Source organism: Myotis myotis, unplaced genomic scaffold (genome assembly GCF_014108235.1).
Source record: "Myotis myotis isolate mMyoMyo1 unplaced genomic scaffold, mMyoMyo1.p scaffold_m19_p_1, whole genome shotgun sequence".
NCBI lineage: Eukaryota > Metazoa > Chordata > Mammalia > Chiroptera > Vespertilionidae > Myotis > Myotis myotis.
In genome coordinates, this window is record NW_023416313.1 from 44,266,347 (window position 1) to 44,283,748 (window position 17,402).

The following is a 17,402-nucleotide window of genomic DNA, read 5'->3' on the forward strand; positions in this document are numbered from 1 at the left end:
TCTCTTTAACTTTTCCAAATCCAATCATTACACAAATCTGATTATTTCTTTTTCTTTCAAGTGTCCCTGGGAAAAGCAGCTTCTCTTCATGAACTATCTTAGTAGTTAAGACTATTAGGTCCCTAGAATCATAAATAATATGCTAGATATGTCATTCACTACCAATGTGACTCTGGACAATCAAAATTCTAATTCAATTTTTTAATCTTAAAATGGAGGTAATGATTTACTAACTTTGCACAGCTATTGTGATGGAGAAATAAGATGATGGATGTAACATTGATAAAACATGGTGTATATTCGATAAAGCATAGCCATTATTAATATTATCATTACAAGTATCCATGCACATTGAAAGGAAATTAATTAGAAGAAATATTTTAATATCGCTATTCACCCTTTCTCTATAATAGAAGTGTCAATCAAATTCATGATTGACAATGACAGATCAAAACACATGCATGTGATTGGCACCTGTGAGCTTTATATATATAGATAAACTTGCTTAATTAGGCCTGCTTTCTGATTTAGTTAAACTTTTTCCAGCCCAGTGAAGCACCCCAACTTCTCTTTCCGGTAATTGTCAGCAATACAGCAGTAAATATCAACTCAAAGCAGATTATTATTGTAGATCATGCAGGGATAACAAAGGGTAAAATATTTAACTGTAGCAGTGTTTGACTATATTCTGCGCAGTGAGAAAACCTGAAGTCATTTTCAAGGTCCACCATTTCTTACTTCTTTTCAGTCGGATCAAGTTTCTAAACTTTCTAAATCTCCATTGTCTGGCTAATGAAAAGAAAATAGGATTCTACCAAGTCTCCTATCTACCTACTCCAGGACTTCTGTAAGGATCAAATTAGATGAGGCACATGAAAACCCTTCACAAACATTTGGTTAAATTGTAAAATATTTGCACCTGACTATAAAGCAATTCATGTTCCTGGGCTGAAGAAACAGCAAGAAGGCTAGTCACTAGGGAGAGGAAGCTGGGTGTTGCTACATGATGTCATTACCTGGTGCCCAAAGCTACTATTTCCAGGCTGGGCTGGGCTGTGGACCGCATTTTGTGCCATGGGGTCTCGGCAGCACTGGCTGCGATTTGGTGGGGTGTCGCTCTCGGGTAGTGGTGCTCCGGTGTGTACCACTTGGGGGAAGCTGAGTGTTGGTTTGTCAGTGCCAGGTCCATGGTGCCATTTATTTTTCAACTAGAGGCCCGGTGCACGAATTCATGCACAGGTGGGATCTCTTGGCCTGACCGGCGATCAGGGCCAACAGGGGCCGTGGGAGGTTGGCTGGCCATTGGAGGTTAGCTGTGGGAGTGCACTGACCACCAGGGGACAGCTCCTGAGTTGAGCGTTGACCAGTTGTTAGGTAGTTCAGTCGCTTAGGCTTTTATATATATAGATGGCCAGTGTGCATCATGGTAGCTCCTGTATTGAGCGTCTGTCCCCTGGTGGTCATAACTACTGGTCAGATGGATGGACACTTAGTCTTTTATATATCTATCTAGATTATTATTACCCAGAAAAATCATCATTAGTATTATTACCCAGAAAAATGCCTTAATTTGTGTCCTTATCATCATAAATCCTGGCAATGGCCTTTGAATTAGTCACCTTATCTCTAAGCTCAGTTCCTCCCTTCTTCCTGCCAACTCTCTGTAAGATACCTCTAAAAAATCTGAAAGGGGAAAGTGTAAAGAACTTCACCATGGTTTTTTACACTTAAACTCCTCCCTCTGTTTACCTGCCACTGCAGTTAGACTTTAGCCTCTAGCAACAGGCAATTAAAAAAAAAGTGCATCCACCCCCTCACACCTAGATGTTGCAATTGCATGTTCCTATCTTTGAGCTCATACTCTTACTTTTCTTGTCTACCTGGAAAACTCCTGTTCATTCTCAAAATCTTGTATGAATTGCATAACCTCTGAAAAGCCTTCCTGGTAACCTAAAAAAAAGTAGTTATTCTCCCTTTTCATATCTTAGATGTACTGATGTTATTTTATACATTTTTAGTGTCTTATCAGTTTACAATGTCTGTTTCTTTGATTAGAATTTAGATTCCTTTTCTCCAGGAGGACTTGACTTTATCAAGGTTAATGAATGTGTATTGAAATGAAATGAAGCTTCCCTAATACTCTAGCTGGAATAGTCAGGGATTGAGTTATTTTGTTACGATTATAATTTTGATTGGCAACCTAACACTCTGAGATATACTGGGAAGTATCAGTAGTCCCAATCAACAAGAAGTTTACGTTCTAAATCATTTTTCAAAATACATACACACTCTCATACACATGCACCCCCCCCCACACACACAAAATCCTGTTTTTAGTGAAATCTAAATCTATTGCCCTCATTTTACCAAAAGGGGAATTAAAATTAACTTCCAGAAAGCTTTAGTAACTTACCCAGTTACAAATTTTAGTAACAAACCCAGTAAGTGGCAGGACTGGGTTTGAACCCAGATAGTCTGACAACAGAATCACTAATAATAATTACTTTCCTATATTCCCTTCTAAATATAAACATTAAAACGATAAATTTCAACACAAGGCAACATAAGAGAAGTGCTAAATTATGGTAAGGTGGTCATCAGATCTGTAGCACAGTTTGGTGTGATTTGATTTTAACCATGAAGTTTGGTTAATTAGAGATACAAAAGAATATTCTAGGCAGAAAAGATAAGCAGTATTCCTTTTTGCTCAATATTGCACACATTAAGGTGCTTCATAAATACATGGAGATTTAATCTACTATACTGCATATTAAAGGACTTTAATAAAACCTGATTCACACTGATCGTTTTATTAATATTTTTCATTAAATATCCATATATTTTAGATGATGATATAAAATTTTATTTGGAACCATTTCTAAAGGGAAAAATTGTACATTTTAACATTGTTTTATGTTTTAAAATTGTATAATAAAATATTTTAATTTATGTACAGTATTTGGCAATTTTTGGAATATTTGTGTTTTTTGCCATTATCTTTTTTTTTTAGGCCATCCCTTGAAGAGGAACAAATCAAATAAGTGTATTCAAATTTTACATGAGTTCAATATCTTAAATTAGCATTATGATTCCTAAAACACCCCAATGTATTCATGGAAGAAATGCAGTCAAATTGAACTTACCTTTAAACTCCTGAGAACTTTAAATGAATATCCTCAAGAATCAGAGCCAAAAATCATTAAAAGGATGAAAGGCTTAGTGGGATATAACACTATGTGAGAGCAATTGAGTTGGTAAAAGCTCAGGAAATGTTGCCGAAGCTGATCCTGTCCCTTAGGCATCTTTTGTTTACTACTCTGAAGATGTCCCTTGAAACATAACTTCCTCTAGAGGATAACTGTGAGACCTTGGACACAATTTAATATCCTTTATGTTGTTAAAATAAATGTTAGTCCATGTTAACCTGAATGAAATTATGGATTCTTATGCCCATTTGTGAGTTAAAATAACAAAATATTATTATACCTAAAAGTATGATGTGCCTTAATTTTTAAGAAAAATTGAATATTAACCCTTTGCGGTCATTTGTCTACTCTCAGCCACCAAAGCTTTTTTACTGTTCCGGTCGTATGTCTGCTCTCAGCTACCACAGCAAGGAACCGTACGAATCTTAACTCTATTCATTCATGTATCAGTTCATAATTTCTCTGAAAGCTCTTAAGTGTCTAAGCGACCTTGTCACGAACCAAAACATTGCCCCGACAAATCAGAGATATCAAAACTCAATATGAACAAATGTGTTCGTTCCACACTCGCCATGCAAAACACCGCGGCGAGTCAATCACCTTTTGAGAGTGAAGAAATGGACAAGCTTCGGAGATACTTCGCAGAATTTCAAATAAAACTTTACAAATTACATTTAACTGTAATTAGGCATTCTCGCTTGTTAAGATAATTCAAAATAATACTCCAAAATGGCAAAAAGAAAGTTACCGAAAGAAGTGTACTGCGAATCTGAAAGTAATGATAAAGAGTTTTATTTTGGCACCTTGAATACTGACTCTGACGTAGAAAGTGATAACGTTTGTAGTAATTCTATGAGTAGTGATGTAGTTCCAAAAAAGAATTAATAAATCTTGTTTATCCTTCATAATCTTGCATGTTATGTATCACTGCTCTTTCAATGGAAATTAATTCCTACCAGTACGACACCCATGTCCAAATTTAATATGACCACAAAGGGTTAAACTGATACAACATTATTCTCGTAGAAAGGGGTATTTTGATATTTAACAGATTATTTACCTAAAGAGAATGGATTTATTAGCTTCTTTTATGTAAAACTAATATATTTTAACAATAGAAATGCTATATTTGTGGGGTTCTTTGAAGCACAGCCTTGGGAACCTGAAGAGACTTTTGGTCCAGCTCTTCCACAAACTAGCAGTCTGACCTGAGCAACTTACCTCATATATCTGAGCCATATTTTACCTATCTAAAAAATATGGGATGCTTAGCTAGCATGGCTCAGTGGTTGGGCATTGACCAGGTTAGATTCCGGGTTACCAGTGTGGGGCATGCAGGAGGTAGTCAATCAATGATTCTCTCTCATTCATCATCAATGATTCTCATCATTTATTTATTTTTATTTTTTTAAATATATTTTATTGATTTTTTTTTTTACAGAGAGGAAGGGAGAGAGATAGACAGTTAGAAACATTGATGGGAGAGAAACATCGATCAGCTGCCTCCTGCACATCTCTCACTGGGGATGTGCCCGCAACCCAGGTACATGCCCTTGACCGGAATCGAACCTGGGACCTTTCAGTCCGCAGGCCGACACTCTCCACTGAGTCAAACCGGTTTTGGCATCTCTCATCATTTATATTTCTACCTCTCTCTCCCTCCCTCTCTGAAATCAATAAAAATATTTTTAAAACAAACAAATAATATGGAAAATGTACAAAATGGTCACCCTAGTTTGTTTCATCTGTAACATCATACAATTTTAAGTGAAATTGGTATTCTTTGATTAATAAACTATATTTTGTAAGTCACAACAGAAGAAACAAGAAAAGAATGAGCAGTTGAACAGAACACTCCTTTATTGCTGAAAGATCCCTTTAGGATACTGCTTCACTTTTACAAAAACTTAAAGTAGACATTTACAGAAGCTTCTGTTATGTACTTTTCACATGACCTATGGTAGTTTCTCTCTAAAATAATTGATTCAATTACTTTGCTTTTAACTGTTGCATTCTGTTTGTTCCCTGAATTCCTAGAAATGAGGCCATGTTCTTTTCCCACATACTGCATCTTACAAACAATATTAATTTACATCATAATCAAATTTAGTTGGCTAAAGCAACATGGAGTAATATTAAGGCAAATACTATGAAGAAGGTTAATATTTATTGAGCACTAATAGGCATTATAATTTCCACTTCTAACTAAAGCTTTGATTCATATTATCATTAGAAATTATCAGAGTTTATGCAACTTGCCCAACTACAAAAATATGGTAAAATCAGGTTTCAAATTCTGTGATGTAGTACACCTAATGGTGAAAGCATTTAGCTTTGTTGCTGGAAAAGACCACTGCTAGAAAAATCTAGAGCTTAGCAGCAAAAATCTAGATCTTGCCAACGTTTTATCAGTTAGTGTCCAATTCATAGAATCATTGTCACTGTTATCGTCATTGTTATAATCTCATAAAGAAATGATTTAATGTGTATAAAGATGCAGCATGCTGTCTGGCATGTAAAAATTGCTCAATGTAGCTTAAGTATTACTAAAAGTATAATATTATCTCCATTTATACCATCCTAACCTAAGAGTTTGTGCTCTTTTTTAATTTCAACACTGCCTCAAAGCAGAAGAAAAATGCATTCTCTTCACCTAGAGAACCATTCACTATCCTTCACTCAGTCCCACACAAAAAGATATGAGTCTAAGTTTTTATATCTAATCTCTGCCTTTTAATCACTCTTGAGCAAGTCATTAATCCTGTAAGTGCTTGGGAACTTTAGCCTTTAAGAGGAGATAATTGCACCTATCTCCTCCATCTCACAGAAATTCTAATGTGAAATATTCCCTGTTCTTTGATGTCCTCAGACACTTAATTTTACATAGTCAGGAAGTACTGGATGCCATGTGCTATTAGGCGGTATTTTATTGTTAGGGTCTTTTAACATAGCTATTTTTTTTTGTGTGAAGAGTTAATTTGGGGTCCCAAGGGCCTAATAAAATCCAGAAAACAACCCAGCCAGTATGGCTCAATGGTTGAGCATCAACTTATGAACCAGGAGGTCACGGTTCAATTCCCAGACAGGGCACATGCCCAGGTTGTGGGCTCAATCTCCATTAGGAGGCATGCAGGTGGCAGTCAATCAATGATTCTCTGTCATCATTGATGTTTCTTTCTCTCTTTCCCTCTCCCTTTCTCTCTCTGAAATCGATAACAAAAATATTTTTTAAAAATCCAGAAAACAGCTTCCCAGTACCATAGCAATGGAAGACATATCAGTTCCTAAAAGTATAAGCAACTCTGCTTTATAATAGGTCTGGCTTATTTGTCCACCTACATGGAATATATGTTAGAAATAAGACAATAAACATGTATCAACATTAAAAACATAACTGTGTATGTGTGTGTTTGTATATGTGGGTATTTTGAACTTTATTTGTTTTTAAATATAGTTTCAGGTGTACAATTCTACAATACATCATCGGTATATTGTATTGTGTGTTTACCACCCAAAGTGAAGTGTCCTTCTTAGCCATTTTTCTCCCCTTAGCTTCTTCTAGCTCCCCCAACCCCCTTTCCCTCTGGTAATCACCGTACTGTTGTCTGTGTTTAAGAGTTTTTTCTTTTTTCGCTTAATCCCTTCCATTTTTTCACCCAGTCTCCCATACCTCCTCCCCTCTAATAACTATCAGTCTGTTTTCTATATCTATGAGTCTGTTTCTATTTTGTTCATTAGATTCCTCACATAAGTGAAATCATATGGTATTTCTATTTCTCTGGCTAGTTTTTTTCACTTAGCATAATAATCTCCAGGACAATCCATGCAGTCACACAGGTAAGATTTCCTTCCTTTTTATGGCTAAATAGTATTCCATTACTTAAATGTACCACAGCTTTTGTTATCCACTCATCTACTGATGGGCACTCTGGCTGCTTCCAAAATTTGGCTCTTGTAAATAATGTTGCTATGAACATAGGTGTGCATATATTCTTTCAAATTAGTGTTTTGGGTTATGTTAAATATATTCCCAGAAATGGGATCTCTGGTTCATAAGGAAGTTTCATTTTTAATTTTTTTTAGTAAACTCCATACTGCTTTCCAAATTGGATGGTTTTTATTTATTCTTCTTATCTGATTGCTGTGGCAAGGACTTCCAGCACAATGTCAAATCAGAGTGGATAAAGCAGATGTCCCTGTCTTATTCTTGATCTTAAAGGAAACTCTTAGTTTTTGCCCATTGAGTATGATATTGGCTGTGGGCTTGTCAATATTAATATACTTTTAATCTTTAAAATCTTTTTAAATTTAATCTATCGAATAGATTATTGTTGTGTAAGATATTCCTCTGCATGTTTCTACTAATTTATCCCAAATTTTTTAACATATCGTATATGAGATTTTATTTTTACTTTGAAAATATACTATTTGAAGCATAAAATGTTAACTGTTTTGTATTTATTATACATTATAATATTTATTACCATAGATTGACTTTTTTACCCCTTAACTTTTCTTGTTTTGATTCTGTCTTAGACAATAGCATTGTTACTTTTTTTTCACCTATTTCTGTATCTGTTTCTCAACTCAAATACATATATATGTACACATTTATAAGTGTATTTATTTATCCAGAGGTATTTAATTATAATATATATATTTAATTTAAATATATATTTAATATATATTTAAATTAAATATATATTAAATATATATTTAATTATATATATAAATATATATATATACAATATATATACATATATATATACACATATATATACATATATATATATATATATATATATATATTTCAGAAAGGAAAGGAGAGGTATAGAGTGAGCGGGATAGAAACATCAATGATGAGAGAAACATCAATCATTGATTGGCTGCTTCTTGCACTCCCTACACTGGGAATCCAGCCTGCAAGCTGGGCATATGCCCTGACTGGGAATTGAGCCATTACTTCCTGGTTCATAGGTTGATGCTCAACCACTGAGCCACACCAACAAGGCTCATTATTCGCTTTTAAAATAAGTTTCCTTTTTCTTTGCCCATCTTTAACTTCTATGAGTACAGTAACTTTTATAGTAGTTTCTTTTGAGGATAGTAGACAAAATGAGGTGTCTTTGAGAAATAATGGAATTTATGTAAGCTAAAAGCATTGCTAATTCCTGATAAATTGAGAAGACTAGAGTTAGGGTTAATTTTAACCCCATGTTTCGAAAAGCAAAGTGTTCCATGGTGAGCTGAATCAGACCTAATGAAAATCAACTGGACAATGTTAGATCTCTTATCACCAAACCTTTTCCCTAACAATGAATTTCTCTTCTCTATGAAATATTAATATTATCTCCACTTTTATTCCTATTTAAAATCTATTTTCAGGATGTGGTGAGATGAGATGGAGTGAGAAGTGTACACTGTGAAGCTTAATAAAGCTGCCCTGCAATTCTTCATAGAAATAGATAACTACTTGCTTCAACTCACTAGTGTCTCTTAGACAGGAACATTTTTTTTTTAAATTAAATCTTTATTGTTCAGATTATTACATTTGTTCCTCTTTTTTTTCCCCCCATAACTCCCCTCCTCCCAGTTCCCGCCCCACCCTCCGCCCTCACTCCCCACACACTGTCCTCATCCATAGGTGCACGATTTTTGTCCAGTCTCTTCCTGCATCTCCCACACCCCTTTCCCCCCCAGGAATAGTCAGTCCATTCCCTTTCTATGTCCCTGATTCTATTTGTAATCAACAGTTCATTCTGTTCATCAGATTATTTATTCACTTGATTCTTAGATTCACTTGTTGATAGTTGTGTATTTGTTGTTCATAATTTGTATCTTTACCTTTTTCTTCCTCTTCCTCTTCTTAAAGGATACCTTTCAGCATTTCATATAATCCTGGTTTGGTGGTGATGAACTCCTTTAGCTTTTCCTTATCTGTGAAGCTCTTTATCTGACCTTCAATTCTGAATGATAGCTTTGCTGGATAAAGTAATCTTGGTTGTAGGTTCTTGGTATTCATCACTTTGAATATTTCTTGCCACTCCCTTCTGGCCTGCAAAGTTTCTGTTGAGAAATCAGCTGACAGTCGTATGGGTATTCCCTTGTAGGTAACTGAGTTTCTTTCTCTTGCTGTTTTTAAGATTCTCTCTTTATCTTTTGCTCTTGGCATTTTAATTATGATGTGTCTTGGTGTGGTCCTCTTTGGATTCCTTTTGTTTGGGGTTCTCCGCGCTTCTTGGACCTGTAAGTCCATTTCTTTCACCAGGTGGGGGAAGTTTTCTGTCATTATTTCTTCAAATAGGTTTTCAATATCTTGCTCTCTCTCATCTTCTGGCACCCCTATAATTCTGATGTTGGTACGCTTGAAGCTGTCCCAGAGGCTCCTTACACTATCCTTGCATTTTTGGATTCTTTTTTCATTTTGCTTTTCCGGTTGGGTGTTTTTTGCTTCCTCGCATTTCAAATCATTGACTTGATTCTTGCGCTCCTCTGGTCTGCTGTCGGGAGTCTGTATAATATTCGTTATTTCAGTCCGTGTATGCTTAATTTCTAGTTGGTTCCCCAATATAAGATCGAGGGTCTTATTAGTTTTCTTGTAGATCTCATTAAGTTTATTGGCGGCTTCTAAACAGTTCTTGAGAGACCTTAAAAGTGTGGTTCTGAACTCTATATCTTCCATTGACAATTTTGTCCTGTTTCTTTGTCTCCGCATTTTTTTATGCTTCCTTGGTGCACCCCCTAGTGGTCTTTGTTCGCAGTCTTGTAGTTAAATCTTGATTGTTGTAGTTAATTCCAGGGAGGGTTTGACCTCCAGGCCAAGTGGCTATGAGAATCAGCTGTGTCAGCAGTGAGAGAACTTCTGTCCTCTAGGGAGGTGCTAATCTGGCGTTTGCCTGAGGCTATCCAGCAAATGCCTGTGTGCAGGGCTTGGGCGGGGCGGGTCGCACAGGATCAACAGGGTGGGCGGGAGAGAGCAGTTATGGCGGCTCTCAGTCCTGTCCCCAGGGGCTCTGCCTCTCTGAGTCCCAGCACCCGCTGCAAAGCTCAGAGAGAAAGCTGCACTCACTCTGACCGAAGCCAGACAGTCCCGCTTCTCCCGTTTGAGTCTGGGTCCCTAAAGACTCGCCCGGATCTGGAGCTCAGAGTCTGCGACTCCCTCCCGATTGAAAACGCCAACCGTGCCCTCCGCCGCCAGCCCGCTCCGCGCACTCCGCACCTCAGAATTTGACTTCAGCACTGTGCCTCCTCTGAGTGTCCGTATGCGTTTCTCTTTCCTCCTAGTTGTAGGACTTCCACTCAGCCAGCGTTCCTGTGGTTCTGGGTGATGTCCCTTCCGTTTTTTGGTTTCACTTTTGAAGTAGTTGTTCAGAGCAGCAAACTCCGGCGTTAACCTATGCCGCCATCTTGGTTCTCCCCATAAAGCCTTTTTTTTCTCTTAGACAGGAGCATTTTAAAATCTGCCTTGTCATAAGTCCTTTGCCACCTGGCCACAGGTCCAAGCAAATACTCTCCAAAAGCTACCTCCTATCGACTTTTGAAATCAATTTAAAAGACTTCCATGGTTATTTGTACCAAGTTTCAGAACACAAGAAGACATTGCTCTTAGATTCAGTTAACACAGATAAAACTTTGCTAATATTCCATGGAGAACAAAGAATGGAATTGATGTTGAGAACTTCCTCTGACTTCTTTGGGCCATCATGAAATAATAAATGAGACTAATGAACCAAAAATGAACTATTTTTAATTGCATAAACACTTCTTTTAGATTATCTAGAAATTTAGATATCATCTGATAGTATAAGGTTTCAACTATATATTGTCTGTATTTGAGGATGTCATGATTTTAAAGTTCCATATAGTTTTATACAAATCTATATGCCATCTATAATAATAAAAGCATAATATGCTAATTAGACCAGACATGCTTCCAGATGACCTTCCGGATGAAGCTGGAGCTGAAAGGGAAGCCTGGGTCCCATTGCTAGAAGGAAGCCAGTGCCGGCAGCTGGGGGAAGGAAAGCCTACTCTTGCACAAATTTCATGCATCAGGCCTCTAGTTTAGAATAAAAACATAATTTTGGAACATTTCAGCAGATTGGTTTATGAATTTCAAAGACTTGAATTTTTATGTATCTGAGGAAAATATTTAGATTTTTTTTAAAAAAGAATAGTAATAGTGAAGCATTTGTCCATTGAAAAAAAAGTATATTGACTGGTCACAAGCATTAGCCCAAATATTGACTTACTACAACTTTAATTTAAAATATTTGCATTTAAAGTATATTGAGTCTTTTTCATTTGTTGTTAAAATGTTAAATATTTTCATTACTAAAACAAAATAATTATACTGTATGACTCTTCATTTATCAGAGCTTTCTGTACTGATGTTAGAATACTGCTTTGATAATGAACCCAAGGAAAAGACAAAGGGATGTAAACAAGGTCATACTGAAATGATTATTCATAAAAGTAACAATAGGATAGTCACAATAGTGCATATGAAAAAAATAAATAAAGTAGCTTAAATCTTGTTCCAGAAACCTTGAGGAAGTAATTAGTATTCAGAATGTCAAGAACACATTATCACTGTAGTAGTTCTGTGATTTAATGATAAAAAAGATGAAGTACATATCGTGGTGAAAAATATTCCATATATTTTTGAAATAGGAAATAAAGCAGTCATTGGTGGAAAATGCATTTATCTAGCAGCTGAGGGATACATTGTCTTTGGGAATCTGAAAACTATTTTTGGAAAGATTTGGTTTTCATGTCCCCATACACAGAACTTTTAAAAATGCACCCTAGCAGAGGATCATACAAGAATATTCCTTTAAGTTAAATAGAAATACTGAGAAGGCAGAAGGCTAATAGCTTTTACAATTATATTTAGGTTTTTAAACTTAAAATTAGTAGAGTGAACTACCTCAGCACAGTTTTAAATATGAAAAGCAATCCTATCCACTTATGACAGGAAATCTGGGCCTAATAATTCCAAAACAATGTTTTCCCTTTATAAAGCAAAACATCCATAGTAGAATTTTCCAGATCTCGTTCTTCAACTTTTCAATTGTTGAGTTTAGTTTTATAGAAAATATGGGCACTTTAAAGACAGAGTTGATAAATCACTTACCCAGGTACTTGTCTCGAGGAGCTGGAAGTCCAGGTTTTCTTTCTACAGTAACTGGTTAATAAAACTTTCACTTCGTAGGTTGTTTCTGTCAACCAAGATAATCTGTGTTATGCATTAAGAAATCAAAAGATACAGTCTGTAGAGCAGTATCAAGTTAATTATTAAGCTGTTCAGTCTGTTGTTTTAAACATTAAAGGCTTAAGAGAAGGCCTTTTGCTGTCACTCGTGGGAGGAAATAGAGTGAAACAAAGAGCCCATAGAAAGCATCTAGAATTAACTGCTTTGAGGTGATTATGTGTAGTAAATGAAGGCTCTTTACATTTACTTTTGCTTCTGATTTCAGCTATAAAGGCCTAGTGTTGTCTCATGGCTCCAGAGCTCCTATTAGACATGCTTCCTGAAAGCTGGTTTATTTGTACCTCTAGAACTGTGTGGGCAAGTTAGACAGGCAAGGGCATGCTCCCCATGTAGAAGCACAAAATAAAAATGCAGCCAAAAAAGCTGGAGCACATTCTACATCTTAAATTATGCATATACCGCCGTCCAGAGGTAGATCTGTATATCACCTTTCTTTGTTACCTGGTAGCTGTGGTAAAAATGCCTGATTCAAAATAGAAAAACTGGTTTGAGAATATTGTTATTTTCCATATAACCAAAATACTTTCTTTTTCATTTGTTTATTTTTATATTTTTATTTTTTCAATATACAAAATAAATCAGTGTCTATGCGGTCTCCACTTTTGGTTCTTGGGTACCAGGGTTCTCTCCTGCAAGTTTTCTGTTGATTATTCAGGAAATTTTTCTGTATTTAGTTGTACTTCCAGTTTGTTCCTGGGAGCATGTCTGTGCAGCATCCACTTACTCTGCTGCCATTTTCAGTAACCCCGAAATGCTTTCTATAATGTACTTCCTTTTGGTCTCTAGGCCCTGAAATCACGATGTTGAGAAAGAACAAAGTTTTTAAAATCTTTGAGTTTATCCATCTGTGTAATATCTATCTGTATAATAATTGAATTTGAAACCTCTCATTCAACAAAATATGAAGATGTGAATATTTTATATTAACATCCTCTAGGAACACCTCATACAGATATTTTCTTTGAATCCCATGAAAAATTGTAGATTATGATTTTTTTTTCCCATGAGATCTCCTTCAGAGAAGAAACAATCTGAATGTTGGGCTGCAGAATTACAGGAAGGCAAAACAACTGGAGGCAATTAGATACCTTTACCTATTAGTCTGAAAAACAATGTAAAAAGTATTACTAGTTTGAGTAGATACATACCTTGACAACCAGATAATCATCATCAGGCTCTCAGTATGACCCTATTTCTGCCCCTTGTAGGAGATTAGAGATTTATGTTCTAGAAAAATTGTAATAAAGGAATATAGTTTTAGAATCACTAGATATAGCTGAAGAAAGTGTGTTATAATGAAAACAAAGAAATTAAGTGTTAAGATCCTTTCAGTTAATTTGACTGAAGTATTTGGTCCATTTATTTGGCTCGGCACTCTGCGCTTGATGCTCCTAACTGCTCGCTACTCTCTCCTTACCACTGCCATGGAGGCAGGAGAGGCTCCCACCACCACCGCTGTGCTCACCAGCTGAATAAACAAATTGGGGACCTGTACATGTAGTGAAAATAAATGTTGTGTAAATTCAAATATTAACTTAAGTGAATTTTAGTAACACAATCTTGAGTCAGGATGAAAGCAAGTCACCAAAGAACACATTGAGTATGATGGTCCTTATATATAACTAGAGGCCTGGTGCATGACATTTGTGCATTCGGTCCCTCAGCCCGGCCTGTGCCCCCTTGCAGTCCGGGAGCCCTCAGGGGATATCCGACTGCCAGGTTAAGGGAGCTGGCCTAAGCTGTCAGCCAGACATCCCTAGTGCTGCTGTGAGCCTGGCTTCTGGCTGAGTGTCGCTCCCCCTGTGGGAGCGCACTGACCACCAGGGGCAGCTCCTGCATTGAGTGTCTGCTCCCGGGTGGTCAGTGCATGTCATAGCAACCAGTCATTCTGCCATTTGGTCAATTTGCATATTAGCCTTTTATTATATAGGATAGGATTAAAAATGCTTATCTTTGCAAAAGTCTGTATGTTAAGCATGCAAGTATGTTAAGCAATTAAGGAAATTCAGGGAATGATAAATACAAAATTCAGGCCAGTAGTTAAGTTATTTATGGGCAGAATATTAAAGACATTAGATGGGAAGTACAGAGGGACTTTGGTGGAATGGATAATGCTCCATTTCTTAAGCTGATCCTGGTACAGTGATGTTCCTTTTGTTCTTATTCTGTATACCATATATGCATACACACATGTGTATTAATAGGTATGTTATTTTTGTGTTTTAAATATTTAATACATAACTTAATGAAACTAATTTGGTAAAAGATACAGTAGATGAAGTAAAGTGAAAAATGGGATATATAAGCCTAGATAGTTCTTAGGTGATTTTTAATGTAAAGAAAAACAGAAAATGTGAGAATATCTGGAGGAAATTTGATGCAAAGACTTATTTTGTTTTGTTTATTGTAAGTTGTAAGGTGCTACAACATATTTGCTGATTGTAATTGATCAGATAGGAAGAGAAAATGAAGATTCAGAGACATGTCAGTTGTCAGAGTAGATGAGAGTTGATGAATCCAGTGCACAGGTAGAGTAGTTGGCATTATACATAGACTGGTACTATTCCCTCATAGTCAGAAAAAGTCTGATTTCAAGGGAAGAGATACATATTTATTGTTGGTCTTGAAGGAGCGATTTTCTATCATTTGTGACGAGATGAGATAGCAAATACCTGTAGTACCCATTCTAACTCTAGTACTTGTACTTTAAAATGGAGTGTTTAGTCTCTGATGTAGATTAACCCTGGTTGAATATTTTGACTTCTAACACTTATCTCCCACAGGAGATGTTTGATATCAACTATAAGACCCTGGCTTCCAGCAATGTGGCTGTCTCAATATTCTGAAAGCTAATAAAAAACAGAGCAACTGAGTTCTGGGTAATATATAGCTTTTGGTGCATTCCTAGGCTTTAGTTAATAATAATAAAAATAGCAGATATCTATGCATTTCTAAAAATGGAAGAAAAATGATTATCTAGAGGAGGGTCTGGCAAACTGCAACCTTTAGGCCAAATCTGCATTTCCATTTCTTTTCATAAATAAATGTTTTTTTAAATTTTATTTTTAATTATAGCTTACATTCAATATTATTTTGAATATTAGTTTTAGATGTACAGCTTATTAGGTAAACAATCCTATACTTTACAAAGTGTTCCCCTCAATATTTCCAGTACCCAACTGGCACCTTACATAGTTATTATAATGCTAAAGGCCTGGTGCATGAAACTTGTGCACAGTTAGGGTCCCTAGGGCTGGCCGGCGATCAGGGCCGATCTGTGGGGCGGCCGGCAGGGCGATCAGTGGGCCACCGCTAGCACCTGCCTGTGGGGTGGGGGCAGCTCCTGCGTTGAGCATCTGCCCCCTGGTGGTCAGTGGGCATCATAGTGGCCTGTTGTTCCACCAGTCGTTCCAACATTTGGTCAATTTGCATATATTAGGCTTTTATTATATAGGATTATTGACTATATTCTCTCTGCTGTACGTTACATCTATTACATCTATCTGGTCTCTATTTTGTAACTACCAATCTGTACTTCTTAATCCTTCTTTCATCTTTCTCACCCAGTATCCCAAACCCCCTCCCCTCTGGCAACCATCATTCCAGTCTCTATATCTCTGTCTGTTTCAAATTTGTTGGCACATTTATTTTGCTTTTTATTTTTTTTTTTATTTTTTTTTTATAAAGGCTTTTTTTTTCTATCCAATTATTTTTTTTTTAAATATATTTTATTGATTTTTTTACAGAGAGGAAGGGAGAGAGATAGAGAGTTAGAAACATCGATGAGAGAGAATCATCGATCAGCTGCCTCCTGCACATCTCCTACTGGGGATATGTCCGCAACCCAGGTACATGCCCTTGACAGGAATCGAACCTGGGACCTCTCAGTCCGCAGGCCGACGCTCTATCCACTGAGCCAAACCGGTTTCGGCTATTTTGCTTTTTAGATTCCACATATAAGTGAAGTCATACGGTATTTCTCTTTTTCTGACTGATTTATTTCAGTTAGCGTAATACCCTCTAGGACTGTCATACTGTCAAAAAAATGCAAATTGAAACCACAATGAGACACCATCTCATACCTATCAGAATCATCAAATCAACAAACAAGTGTTCACAAGGATGTGGAGAAAGGGAACCTTCGTGCATTGTTGTTGGAAATGCAGATTGGTGCAATCACTATGGAAAATGGTATGGAGGTTCCTCAAAAAGCTTTATATAAATAAATTTTTATTTTAACAAGTGAAATTTTTATTTATGTGCTGTTGTCAATTGCTGCTTTCAAGCTAATTACAGAAATGAATAATTGAAATAGTGTCCATATAGTCTGTAAAACTGGAAATATTCACTCTCTGATCCTTTACAGAAAAAATGATAGCTTCAGGAATATTATAGAGTTTCTGTATGTTCTGCACTTATTTTCCCCTATTATTAACCAACAAGAGCCCCGGTGCACAAAAAATTTGTGCACTCGGGGGGAGGGGATCCCTCAGCCTGGCCTGTGCCCTCTCACAGTCTGGGACCCCTCAGGGGATGACCACCTACTGGCTTAGGCCCACTCCCCAGGGTATTAGGCCTAACCTGGCAGTCAGACATTCCTCTGTCAGCCCGGGAGCCCTCGGGGGTTGTCCACTTGCCAGTGGGGAGCAGGGCTAAGCTGCAATCGGACATCCTTAGCACTGCTGAGGAGGCGGAAGAGGCTCCCACCACCACCGCTGTACTGGCAGCCGTCAGTCTGGCTTGTGGCTGAGCAGAGCTCCCCCTGAGGGAGCGCATTGACCACCAGGGGGCAGCTCTTGCATTGAGCGTCTGCCCGCTGGTGGTCAGTATGTGTCATAGTGACCAGTCATTCCCAGTTGTTCTGCTATTAGGGTCAATTTTCATATTACCCTTTTATTATATAGGATAGAGGCCTGGTGCAT

General features: G+C 36.9%; 1 protein-coding gene across 1 annotated transcript in view; it reads right to left on the minus strand.

The window, feature by feature from the left end:
- LOC118669568 (sulfotransferase 1 family member D1) overlaps positions 1-12,750 on the minus strand; it is a 34,115-nt gene extending 21,365 nt beyond the window's left edge. The window contains exons 1-2 of the mRNA XM_036335584.1: positions 12,662-12,750; positions 12,343-12,427 (exon numbers count right to left, since the gene is read on the minus strand). The gene's annotated coding sequence lies outside the window, so the exon portion shown is untranslated. The remainder of the gene's footprint in view (positions 1-12,342; positions 12,428-12,661) is intronic.
- Between the last annotated feature and the right edge of the window lie 4,652 nt (positions 12,751-17,402).